Here is a 12458-nt window from a genome sequence, read left to right as displayed (position 1 = left end):
CATTAATCGTAGGACCGGGGTCATAGTTCTTTTGATCACTTGTATTTTGTACTTCTCTTTCTAAAACGTTTGTCGTCTTTCTGAAAGAAATGCATAAAGTATGTGGCTAACGCTGATACCGCAATAAAACTTCATTCCAGAACACACGAAATCAGTGCTTCAGATTAATACAGAGACTCGCGAGGGCTGCGTTTCCTGGCTTGCGCACTTCTGTGTCTGAAATGTAAGCGTGTTTATTCAAGTAATTTAGCTAAAACTTTTTATAAAGCTATTTATTATAATAAAGTTCAATTATGATTCTATTCAGTAACTTTTCCTGAAATTTTATCAGAGCATTCCTTGAATTGTTTCCCCCTTACCTCTTTCTGTCGTTCCTGGCTTTTCAAATCTGATTTTCATTTGGTCGAAGGGAACTCATTCCGCTCTTGTCATTCTTGAAGAGGCGAAACACAAATTGGGCCTGGCGTTGCTGGGGGGAGCTGCGTGCAAGCGCAGCTACGCGTCGACGGACGACGTCAGAATTGCTAATTCTTGACAAACCACCTGAATTTCTTCTCGTAAGATGAAAGCACTTGTCAAAATTTTACTCTTTGCACTAAACCTTTTGTGTGTATGTGTTGCGGCGAAATTTGAGCGAGGATAGGATTGCCGACGTGGTGCGTGGGGTCGTCGAGGCGTTAGTGGGGGAAACGTGCTGTTCTGCCAAACCGGTGGTGGCGGGGTTTGTGTTGGGAGATCAGCATTTGGGACGAGTTGGGCAATAAGTAGGTGTTGGCTGGCTTCAAATAGAATGGAAATGAAAATGAATGGTGAAACGCTCTTTTCCTATGGAAAATGCTGAATTCCAGTGGTGCGGCACTGCTGCCTGTTCCCGTGTCGCACGCCGGTGCCGGCAGCCTTGGGAGCAGGGGGTCACAAGTGGCTCCTTAGAAAGCAAAAGAGATGAAACCGAAGCGGGGTTAAAAAATCAAATTACCGTGTTACTGGACTGAAGGTCCGCTGGCGGTCAGCTCTGCAACCCGAACAGCCTCGTGCCGGCTGCGTTAATTTTGGACTTCTTGCTTTGTTTCTGACTGCGCGATATTTGTACCCCGGTGGGCATCTCGTAGAGTAACTTTTCTGTTAAGCAGGTGACGTTGTTGAGTTCAGAGGAATAAGCAAATGCACCAGCCCCTCGATCACGACGGTGTAAGCGACGGCAAAAGGCTTTTCCGCCTCCGGCTTCAGCTGCGTGTCTGGCCCAAGTCTTTCGCCGTCGCCAGCCGCCTCTCCCGCCGGGGTGGGCTTTGTCTCGCTGCTGCGCCCCGAGGGATCGGGGAGCTGCCTTCACAGCCGTGCCCGCGCCCGGGCTGCCGCCGCCTCTTGCTTTTCCTCTTAGCTCGGTTATTCCTCAGCTTTGCTACGACTTTCAGAAAACTGCTTTACTTTTTCTTTTGAATCCAGTTAAATACGAGGTGATTAAATAAAGACGACACCATTATCAATACTGATTTTTGTCTGTTTTGGTACCGGGTTCCTCGGAACTGTTCACGCCTGGGGCCGTGGGCCTGTGGCCTGCCTCCCGTGCCCTCGACGCTGTCTATACATCACCACGTTGGTCCATAAAAAAATACACACACGATAAGTATTGCCCAAAGTTCTTATTGTGGTATGTTTTTAGCGTTAAATGCCTTTATTCTTTTTAACTGCGCACAAGACGAATGCTTGCCACAGCTAAACTCTGACCGTTTTACTTCTGCATCCAACCACTGGGCATCGAGCAGACGTGGTGACAGGAGCCTGAGCTTGGCCACGTCTGGCCTGTGAAGCTGGAATCCGAGTGCTTAACAGCAACCGCTGTTACTGTGGGGCTTTTTTTCTTGCCTGTATGAAAGGTAAAAACTGCTGTGTTCTCTTTAATTGTTTTTTTAAAATTAACACATAATATAGTACTTTTTCGATCCTCTTACCACTTTGAAAATTACAGGTGGTGTCACGCCTCTTCTGGTGCACGGTCTACATCGATTTGTTCTCTCTGAATATGGTTCTTTAATATGAGGTCGAATTAGATGCAAAACTACCAAATAGTCAATGTCTTCAGAGTTAATTCTTGTTATTAACTTCTTTGTTCTGTCTTGCTTTTTTGCCCCTGATTTTTCAGAAGGGGAAGGCTTTCTTGTTTGTTTGTTTTTCCAGCTATCTCTGTGTGTGTATATACGTAGGCAAACTATTGGGGTGATGCAAAGAGATGCAGATCATGGAATGGTAACAGTGAAAATTGTCTACATTTTTTGTACATAAATAAAGATTTAGTATAAATGCCGGTACTGTTGAAGACTTGCTTCTGAGGTCCTCGTACTGCTGAATCCCAGCAGACACCCCGTTGTTACCTGTATCTGTCGCTTTGAACCATGAGTTAATGGATGCGTATTGGAGCTGTGTAAACAACTAATAAACCTAACTGTTTGTATGAAGTTGGCCAGATACCGTCTTCATTTTAGACTCGGCGTGCCATTTTCAGAGTCAGCTTGGCAACTTGTTTCCCGAGGTGATACCTATGTTATAATAACGTTGAATTTGTTTCGCATGGTACGTTTTGCCAGCGTAGCCGCTGCTGTTTGCAGCGGTAGAGGAGCGTCGTTTTCAAGCCCGTGGGCAGTGGCGACTTGGGCGCGCGTTTGGTCTCGTCCCGGCGCGATGGGACTTTCTTGCGCTTTTAGAGAATAGGCAGTTGTATACAGCGTACTGAGCAACAAATAACCAATTGCTTTGTTGGCTGAGAAGTGCTTATTTTTTTTTTTGAAAGGCTTAAATATATTTAACAACACGTTTGAGTACAGGTTGCGTTGTTGGTGCGTGTTCCTATAAGCAGTACGCTTGTATCGGTTGGTAAGGGGCCAGCTGTCGAAGCTGTTTCGCTCCGAGATGCCAACGATGCCGTACTCCTTACGCTGCCCTGAACAGGCTGGCTGATAAACGAAGGGAAGTCTTGAACTTTACTTGATAGACAAATCTCCATAAGATCTTTCAATATCTTCTTTTTCATCCCGACTGGTAAAACACGTCTCAAACAAAGCGAGGAGGATGATTAGTTTCGTAAGAACACGTGAACGCAATAAGGGAAAGCTGCTTTCTAAAGCGCGTTTTTTAACCGTAAATTTTCTCTCCACAGAGCAGCTTTTGCACGTGTCAGCCAGGTGCGCGAGAGAGAAATCAAGGCTGCTGTGAGTTAATAAAGCAATAAACAGTCCCCGATCCGTGGGTCGCGCCTGTACCCCTTCCCGCCTCGCGCCGCGCACGCTGCCGCGCAGGAGCCTGTGGCTCGGTCCCTCCCCGCGTTGCTCGGTCGAGATACGAGACGCGAGATCTGTTTGGGGGCTTTTTTCTGGTTCTGGCAGCAGCAGCAGCCCAAGTCCGGTTTTGGATGGCGAATCCCAGCATCGCTTGCCCTCTGGATGTCTTGTACGAAGAATCTTTTAGTGATCTCCGTGCTGACAAACTGCTGTAGCCAAACCCTATTTTTATCGGTGGCGGACTGTTGCCTAAAGGTAAACTCTTGCGGAGAGGAACGAGCCCCTCTTCGCCATCCTATGGACAAGAGCGGCCTGAGCCCAGGCAGAACAGTTCTTCCACCGTGGGTTGACCATTAATTCTCACCTTTCCTGGTGCATTTAAGGAGAATTTAATGCAAAAAAGGGTGCGTATTGGTAAGTGAGGGAGCTCTTAGCTGAGATAAGGTGGGAAAAGCCCATTCTTCCATGGGATTTTTGCTGGCAGCCAGCAGCGACGGCCACGATTTCGTGCTGAGGCCAGCAAAGGAGTGAGAGGTCCGGGAGGGAGGGCGGCTGGGGCAGGGAGAGGGGAAGGCACTGGGAGGGTGGCTGGGCTTCAGCTACTTTGAGATTTACAACCAAGCCTTATTTCTGTTTTTCCGAAAGCGAGAGGTCCCTCGGGGTTTTGAGCAGCGGGTTTCTCCTCCCCCTTCCTCCTCGCGGCCCTCGGGGAGACGCAGCGCAGCTTTGCAGGCCGAGTAGTGTTTTCAAAAGCCGTTTCTGCCTGGAAGTGTGGTACAGAACACGTGGAATATATGATGTGGTAGAGATTTACGGAGGCAAAACGAATAAAACGACCGTTTTTCTGTTTCTCGGCGGTGGGCACGGATTTACTGGGGGGGACTGCGGTTCCCTTCCCGCATCGGCAGCAGAGGGTGAGGCCTCGGTACCCCTGTTTGCGCGGCGCAGCCGGACCCATCCGCACCCCACAAACAAGCGATAGCGTGGCTGGGGCTGCTCCAGAAAGCTTATCCTTATCTCCGCTTTTCTGCCAGTCAAACCTTCATCCAAAACCGGAATTATTACCCGTTTCTGAGCACGGAGAGCGGCTCCGGAGCCAGCGTTCGCATCCTGCCCAGCGAAGCCGCTGCGAAGGGTCTCTTGCTCCCGCTCCGCCTTGGGCTGCTCCCTTCCAGGGAGGCCAGGTGGGGGCAGGATCTCCTTTTTATTAGCAAATGCTTCAGACTAAAAGCTTTTTTTTTTTTTGTAAGGGAATTTTGCTATTTCCAAGGTGATCAAACACTTCAAGCCTGTGCTGCCACCAGAAGAAATCCCCTTCCCGCTCCCTCCCTCGCAGCACCACGAACGCTTGCGTGGCGCTTGGGGGCCTAGTTGTGATAAAACTACTTTTATTTCTATCCTTCCGAGTAATTTCCAGCTAAATCAGTGTGGTTCAGGCTGCTCAAACAGCTTTTTTCTGGCACGGGCAAGGGGTGGGAACGGGTGGTGAGGAGCAGGAGGAGGGCAGGAGGGAGGTGGGACTGGAAGGGCGGGAGGTGGTGGGAGGGTCGGCGTTCCTTTGTGGCACTGGTCCTGGTTTAACACCCCAGCCTGCTTGCTTATACAGTGTAATTTCGATTAATTTAGGTGATGCCTATGCCCAGATAGTGGCTTGCTGCTAAACCGAGACGGGGGCTGAGTGGCCGCAGTCCAGCGGAGCATTGCGCTCAGCATCTTGTTTTGGGCAAACAAGAAAACGCTTTGTTTGTGGACGGCGTTAGCCTAATGTTTTAATGTCTAATCACGATACAACAGTCCAGTTACGCTGACGAGACCAGACAAGCTCCGAGAGAGAGACCCTGCGCTGTCGGGTGGATAGAAAGGCTGTGGTCTTTTTTATGGCGATGTCCTGTTTATCAGCCTACAACAGGTAACGTTAAGGGCTGAAACCAGCAGTGGCAAACTGGGGACCCGGCGGAGGCTGCCACTGGTGTAAGGAGGTTACTGGGTAAAGAGCACGGGCTGAAGTCATCGGTGTGATGCAGATCATCCCAGACTTCAACAGAAACGAGATCCGAATACTCACGTGAATTCACCCACCAGTAGCGAGGAGCCCGAAGCACGAAGCCGCACGGCGTATTAGGGGGGGAAGGAAATCCTATGCAGGTGTGACATTTCAAAACCCCGTTTTTATTTTAAAAATGTGAGGCAGCCTTACCTTCACCCAGCAAAATACCAGCGTTTGCTTCAGGGCTCTCTTTCTCAGTGCTCAGGGGCATAAGAAACCATTAATGTGAATTTGGCAGAATTAAGGAAAAAGTCTTGGGCCGAGCCCCGTTGTTTAGGTGAGGTTTGCAGTGACTCTTTTGGGGGTGAGGGACAGAGGACTCCCGAGAAGCCGTGGGAATGGGGCGGCGTGCCGCGTGGCTGCCGCTTGCCCCGCTGTGTGCGGAGCCGCGTCGCGGCAGGGAGCTGGAGCGGCGGGGAGCCGCACCGCGTGCCCTGCCCGGGGGCAGCCCGCGGCGAGAGCGGACCCCGGCCCCAGCGCTGGCAGGGCTGCGCCCGTTCCCGAGCTGCCGGGTTGGCGCTCTGGGTCCTTGTGCGCGAGCCGGTCTGAGCAGATCCCCTCTTACGCAGAAGAGAATGGGGGGAAAAATAGGAGCAGGTTACAGGAGGTGCGGTTTTGAGTCATACCATCTGTGTGGGTAGGATGTGTCACATAAACTGCCTTATTTCCCAAACTTCGGCACGTATAAACTTGCTTTCCTTTGCACTTGACTGTTACTAAGCCTCGCCTGGGCAAATGCTGTTGGTTTCCTTAGTAACTGGGTCCTTCAAAAGCAGCAAGAACCTGGGATGACAAAGTCCTGCTGTCGGTAAATCCGGAGCAACGGGTCCCTGGGGTGGAGGCCGGGTGATGCTGGGAGGAAAACTTGCTCCTGCTTGGCTTAGGAGGGCTGTGCCCGTCTGTGTCCCTAGGAAAGCCAGGACCCCCCGGTTTAGGCTGTGGGTGGTGTTTAAGGAGGTAAAGTAGCTGCAGGTGGTGGACATCTGTGTCTTAAATGGTTCGGTCAGTTCTCACCATGCAAACCCACGCTCATAAAATGTCACTAAACTGAGACTTTGTTCTTGTGACCAAACCAGGGGCAGAGTCCGAGAATTGTCTTAAAAATGGAGATCCAAATACAATGTTTTGACTGAATCCACCATAAGGCCTTGGTGTTTGCTTCTGTGTTTAAACCAAACCCAGACTCGTCCCAGAGCCCCCCCGATCCCTTCTGGACAAACCGCCCCTTGCACCCTGCACGAGGCTTCTCCCCGCAGCAGCTCGCGTGCGGCTGTGCCTCGGGACAGGCTCTGCCTGCGGGCCCGGGAGTAGGTCTGCTGCTGATTTAATGTGATTTTTAATAGCTGTGATCCTGTACCGTTAAAATTGAGGGTGGCCTGCGTCAGGAGGGTCGGCACCCTAATGTCTTCGCAGCGGTTAGTTTCTTGCACCGCTGCGCTGCTCGCAGGATTTAGGTTTTAGCCAAGTCTTACTGCTAAGTCTGTTGTAACTTGCAATCAAGTAGAAAGCAAAAAAAACCTGATGGAACCGCGCGTTGCTGCGGGTTTTATCGTGAGGTGCTGCTGTGCGTGAAGTGCGTGTACAAGCTGATGGCCCTGGAGCCGGAGTCAAAGGCCACGTTCTCCATTCAAGGTGAGGTTTTTAAAGGATTTTAAAAGGATTTTAAAGGATTTTAATTTTAATTTAATTTTAATTAATCACGGCTGATGAGCCGAGAGCTGTAACGCTGTGTCACGGCTAACGCGCTGGCCGCCTGCGTGCCACGGGTGCTCTGCCCTGGCATCAACGGGAGAGCCCGCTGCATGGAGAGCTGCTGCCACCTCCAGCCTCTGAAATCTTCCCTGTAGGCAGCACAGCATGAAAACAAACAAGGAGCGATGGATTAGGAGTCTTAAAAGTCTACCTTTTAAAATAAAAATAAAATTTGTCTTAACATGCCTATCACTTGCACTAGAAAAGTCTCACTATCTTTAAGCCATGCAACAAATCCGTAAATCTAGATCTTTGCTGCAGTCATTGGTAATAGGCTGGATCTTATTTTTTGAGTCCAATTGCTGGATAAGCTAAATCATCAGTCCAGTCTATTAAAAGGAAAGGTGATGCATAAACTCCGATATCAAAGATATCACGGAGGGAACAGCGGATTGCAAGGACCTGGCCCGGGGGAGGAGTTGCAGCTGCACTAGAAGAGCAACAGCTGGAAGCATCAATTATTAAACATGGGAAAACATTAAAAATACTAGATGTTTTAATTTGCCGTTTGACATTTTTAGCTCACCAATGGCTTCTGAAGGAGAACGCCGTGGCCCCCTTTTGCAAGCAGTGGGGCAGAGGGGCTCCGCAGTCCGGCGGCGGCGAGTGAAGAGGCTCCTGGCAGCTCCGTGCTGCGTTCATTCCCTCCATCAAGTGGTCGGTAAGGAACGCCTTCATGCTCGCTGTGCGCCTTCATTTATTGACTTATCTAACGAGGGAAGTGCTGCGGCAGTTAGGGAAAGGTGACGGCTTCTCTTGAGCGAGTGCTTTATTCGCTGTGCAATTTATTGCTCCCTGAGGCTGTTCCGAAGGAACCAAACCCAGTGCTGGTGCTGCAGGGTCGCGCCTGTTCCTGCGGCTCTTCCGACTGCCGGGGGCCAACGGCACAGGTTTTCCTGCTGCTGAGTCTGAAAAACTTGACGTTTCAGCCGCTGAGGCCGCCGCTGCAGGATGCGGCCCCTGCCCTCCGCCGGCTGGAGGGAGGTGCGGGTCTCTTGCTAGTCCTCAGCCCGGGCATCGCCCCGTGCCCCAGCCCAGCTCCGTCTCTCTGCCCCTGCGCCGCCCTGGGCAGGACGTCGCGCCTGCCTCCGTTCGACTTGGTGAGGTTTCTGCCAACCCGTTGCCATTTTTATCATCTGGAGTAAAGATTATAACATATACTGAACTTCAAATTTACTCAGCTTGACAATAAGCAAACCTGGTTTTTTTTTAGTCCTTCAGGTATTCATGTATAAAAACAGTTTATTGTGATTTTACACGAATGGAAGTTAAAGCACACTTAACTTCCCCAAACTCCTATCTTAATCTGTTAAAAGTTAAGCTTTGAGTTGCATGGGCTCACTCTTCAGTTCAGCTGCATTTTCAGCTTTTTGTCTTTGTTAAGCATTCGGGGTGGAAATCCTGCTTACGCTGGAGTTTTTGTAACTGATTTTAAAAGCTCCTGGGTTTCACTCTGGAGCTGGTGCCTGATGGATTTCAGCTGGCTCTGTATTACAAAAACAGAGTTATCCCTGTCTGGTCGCTCCTGTGCCGATCGTGTTTTTGTAGACTATCATCTTTCCTCTAAATCATCAGTTGAATGTGCTGCTAAAAACTCGGTCACCTCTTAGCCCAAATCGGTGCCGACAATGTCACGGAGTAATTTAATGATCTGTTTCAAAGAGTAGTAACCCCTCACTCAAGTTAGGTTTTATACCTTAGGATGAGCTTTTATCAAAGACAGTCACGCAGCCATTTCACGGGGATTTCGCTGGCCTCCTGCCGCCCCTGTGACGCTTCCTCGGCGCCCGGCTGCTCCCCGCTTGCGCCCCTGCCCTCGGTTATCTCCCGGGACCCTCCTCTGCCTCGCTCTGCTCGCCGCAGCACCCCTCACCAGAGCCACTTCAGCCGCCGGGGCTAGCACGCCGACCCGCGGGCCGTTGTGCTGGCGCACGGAGAGAACGGGGAATCGCCTTCGGTGCCCGCGATAAGCAGCCCAGGAGAGAAACACCTTAAACCCCCGTCACCGCCGAAGGGTAAAGATTATAGTGCTAAAATCAGTTAGGCATTCGGGGCCCAGGTCCCTCATGATAAGTAGCTGCTTAACTCCAATGGATTTCACTGGCAATTAGATAAACACCTTTTAAAACTGGGGCTAATAACGGCGGCCTCCCTGGAAGCTGGACGTCGCTGTCGACAGTCTGATGGAGGTCCTGAAGGCACTTCGCCTGTCAAAGTCTATCTTAAGTCTTGCTTTAGTCTGTCTTGTTTCTGCTTTTTTAAAAAAGTCTTTAGTAAATTTGAAATCAACATGTTTTCTGGTATTATTAAACGGTGAAGGAGATGGGTTGTTTTTAAACAGGTAGGTGTTGCTAGCTTTCAACAGACAGTTTCGTTGTAGGAATGACTCCATTCAAACCTGAAAACGATTTACTTGCTCTTCAGTGGCAAAGCCAAGAAAACTAAACAAACAAAAATATTTGTCCCATGTTTGTTGATCAGAAGTCTGTGGATTAAAAACAATCCTGCCAGAGTCGGATTGCTTTTGCATCTTTCCTGTGCGTTTCAGCAAGGTGTTCTTGGCAGTGTATGTCCACCACTCTTGACCTGCTGTGGTCCGAGTCCAGGCCAAGACTGGCCGCGAGCCTCAGGACGGGCAGGAGGGGGCCGCAGAGCGGCCTGCGCCCCGCGGGTTGGACAGAAATTATTGTCCCGGAGTTGTTTGATTTCCAGTGACTTGATATTTAGGCTTTTATTCATGCCCTTTGCAATCCGATGAAAGAGGAGCATGCACCAGCTAAATCCAAAGACGGTGTACCACAGCGAAAGGGTTTGAACTCGATGTAACCCATGCCTGTGTTAGATCATTACGCTTAATTTTCAGATTATGAAGTGAATGACTGCATTAAGCCATCCCATCCTTCAACAACCCTAACAAGCGTACGCTGAGAACGTGCTCGAGTACAGCAAGAGCTGTCACAAGACATTCCCAAATTCAAGATAAGTTGTCTCCTTCCCCAAAAACCAGCGTGTCCCGTGTGGTGCCGACGCTAATGCGGCCTGGTCGCTGCTGGTTACAAGGCAGCAGCCCGGGAGCCGCGGGGGCCGTTGACTTGCTGAAGGCCGCCGTGCTCGGGGCATCTTTGCCATAGCCAGGGTCATTCCTCAGCTGTTTCTGTCCGTCCGCTGTCATTATGTTGCTTTATAAAAAGACCCATGAAGTCATCAGTAGTTCAGCCTCCCATGGAATCATTTTCAAGGAAATGAGCTGAAAGTCTGCTGGACTCATTGAAACGAAAACTATTTAAGGAATAAAGTTTTCCTCCCCCTTGCTCCCTTCTTGTAGAGAAAAAAAACGCATCAAGAAACCCGGCTCATTTTTGACAGACGAATGAGATGACATGAAAAGCTCCATCCAGGAGACTAAGAGAGACCGTGCTCCACACGCGTGCGTGTGCGCGGGGAGGGACCGGGGGGCTCAGGGGCAGCTGCAGCCCTTTGCCACGGGGGCGAGCAGAAGGACCATCAACATCAGCCCACTTAAGGGCCTGTCGTTTTTATCCTGATGGCGTGATACCCCGTGCTGAAAATGCCGTGCAATGTTAGGGTGAAGAAGATAATTTCCCAGGGGCTGAATTCCAGTTTTATAATTTGTATTTTCCTGCTTGTTTCTTTTTGTTCTGTCTTTGGTGTGAGTTATTCAGGGTAGGTCCCCATTTATGGCACCGAGGGAGCATCGATGGGAGGACTTCAGTTTGCAGCAGTTTATGTTAGCTCATGAGCTCCTGCAAATTATACCTCTGAGAACACTGCTCTTAGGACGGAATGGCATCATGCCAAATGAGTTAGAGGATATTATTTGTGATGGTATCGTTCCTTATTGCAATTAAATGTCACTTTATTGACTTCGGTAATGAAGTGGTTATCTTATTGTCTAGTGCCGCGGCGGAGCCAGGCAGTAGGAGCAACGGCGGATTCCTTATGGCTGGTTAGCACTGTTAATAATAGTCCACAGAGGAATTTCTCATGGTGGCTGTTGTGTGAATGACCTTTGTGTTGTGTTAATGACCTTTCACGGAGCATTCTGCCACGGGGAACTGCTTCTGCAAAGTATTACTGGCCACAACTAGCGAGTAGTCTTAATATTTTATGGACTACTGCGGATTGCATTTCAGGATATGAGATACCATTTCAGCAATGTAAGTTAGGAATGCTAAGCATGTTGCCATCTTTCCCCCTCGTTTTACAGTTGGAGGTGTTAGTAACCTTTCCTATAAATATATTCCATTTAAATGAGCAGAGTAAAAGAGAGAAATTCCAAGAAATGGCTCTCAGACACAGGTCACAGTTTGCCAAAGTCTGTAACTGAAATTCAGACATGTGCACTTTAGCCCATTGCTTAGTCAGCATCCTTCAGGTCAAGGAGACTACGGCCACATGGACTGGATATTGATGGAGAGACTTAGTTATTATGGTATTTCGTGAGTATACTCGTTGAGCTTTGATCTAAATCATGACCTTCTTTTATAGCAGCTTTTGTGATCTTGCTGTTGGATGATGCTTTTAGAAGCCCGTGGCTCTGCCGAATTGCATGTTTGCTCTTGCATTTACTGTGGGAACTAGTTGGGAGTCAGAGGGGTTCAGAGGGAGAGGGATCAAGTGGCAGTGCAGGACGCCGTTCTACCAGAAGCTTTACAAATGAACCCTGCACGAATTTGGAAACCCCTTGGAATGGCAAGATGCCATAAGGAAGACTGAGAGTTGCACTTTTCTTCTTTTGCCCAGGAAAAAAGTTAAAAGGACCGTTATCTCAATCACACCTTTCTCTTTGTAGTTTGTTCCCTTTTTGGAAGAAAGCATGTCTTTGGTGAAAAAACGGTATGGGGGCCTAAGTAGTACATATTTGATTTATTCCCTCTGTTCTCTCATAGGGCATGAACATCTTTCAGGAATATCAGTGCAATTGTTGTTGAACTGAAAAAGGCAGCAGAGGTGATCACAGAATTAAGGGACTGACCACGGTTTTTGCAGAAGGCAAAGAGTGTGTTCAGCCCTCTCCCTCCATCCCAAGTGATTTACGACGGGGAACGCCTTTATGTTATAGCTGTGTTCATCCACCCATTTACTGGTTGCTGTTGGGGTGATGTGGAAAGTTGGCAATGCTCTTCAAAGCCACATGAAACTTCCCTGCTGCCAAGCTTTGTTAGAAATAGTAGACTTAATGTGAAGACTTATTAAATGATCTGAATGTGGACTGGGCTATAAATGAACCTGGACTGGCTTATGATTTCTCAATAAATTGTTTCAGCTCCGTTCCATAAGAAACCACAACAACTGTGCCTCTAAATTCACTGCAAGGCTCTGCAGTGAGAAGCTGGGGGAAGAATGCATGTATATTGAAATTAATT

The sequence above is a fragment of the Platalea leucorodia genome, assembly GCF_965183815.1.
Source record: "Platalea leucorodia genome assembly, chromosome: 5".
Classification (NCBI taxonomy): Eukaryota; Metazoa; Chordata; class Aves; order Pelecaniformes; family Threskiornithidae; genus Platalea; species Platalea leucorodia.
The sequence above is the reverse complement of the archived record's forward strand: the minus strand, read 5'-3'. Positions refer to the sequence as shown.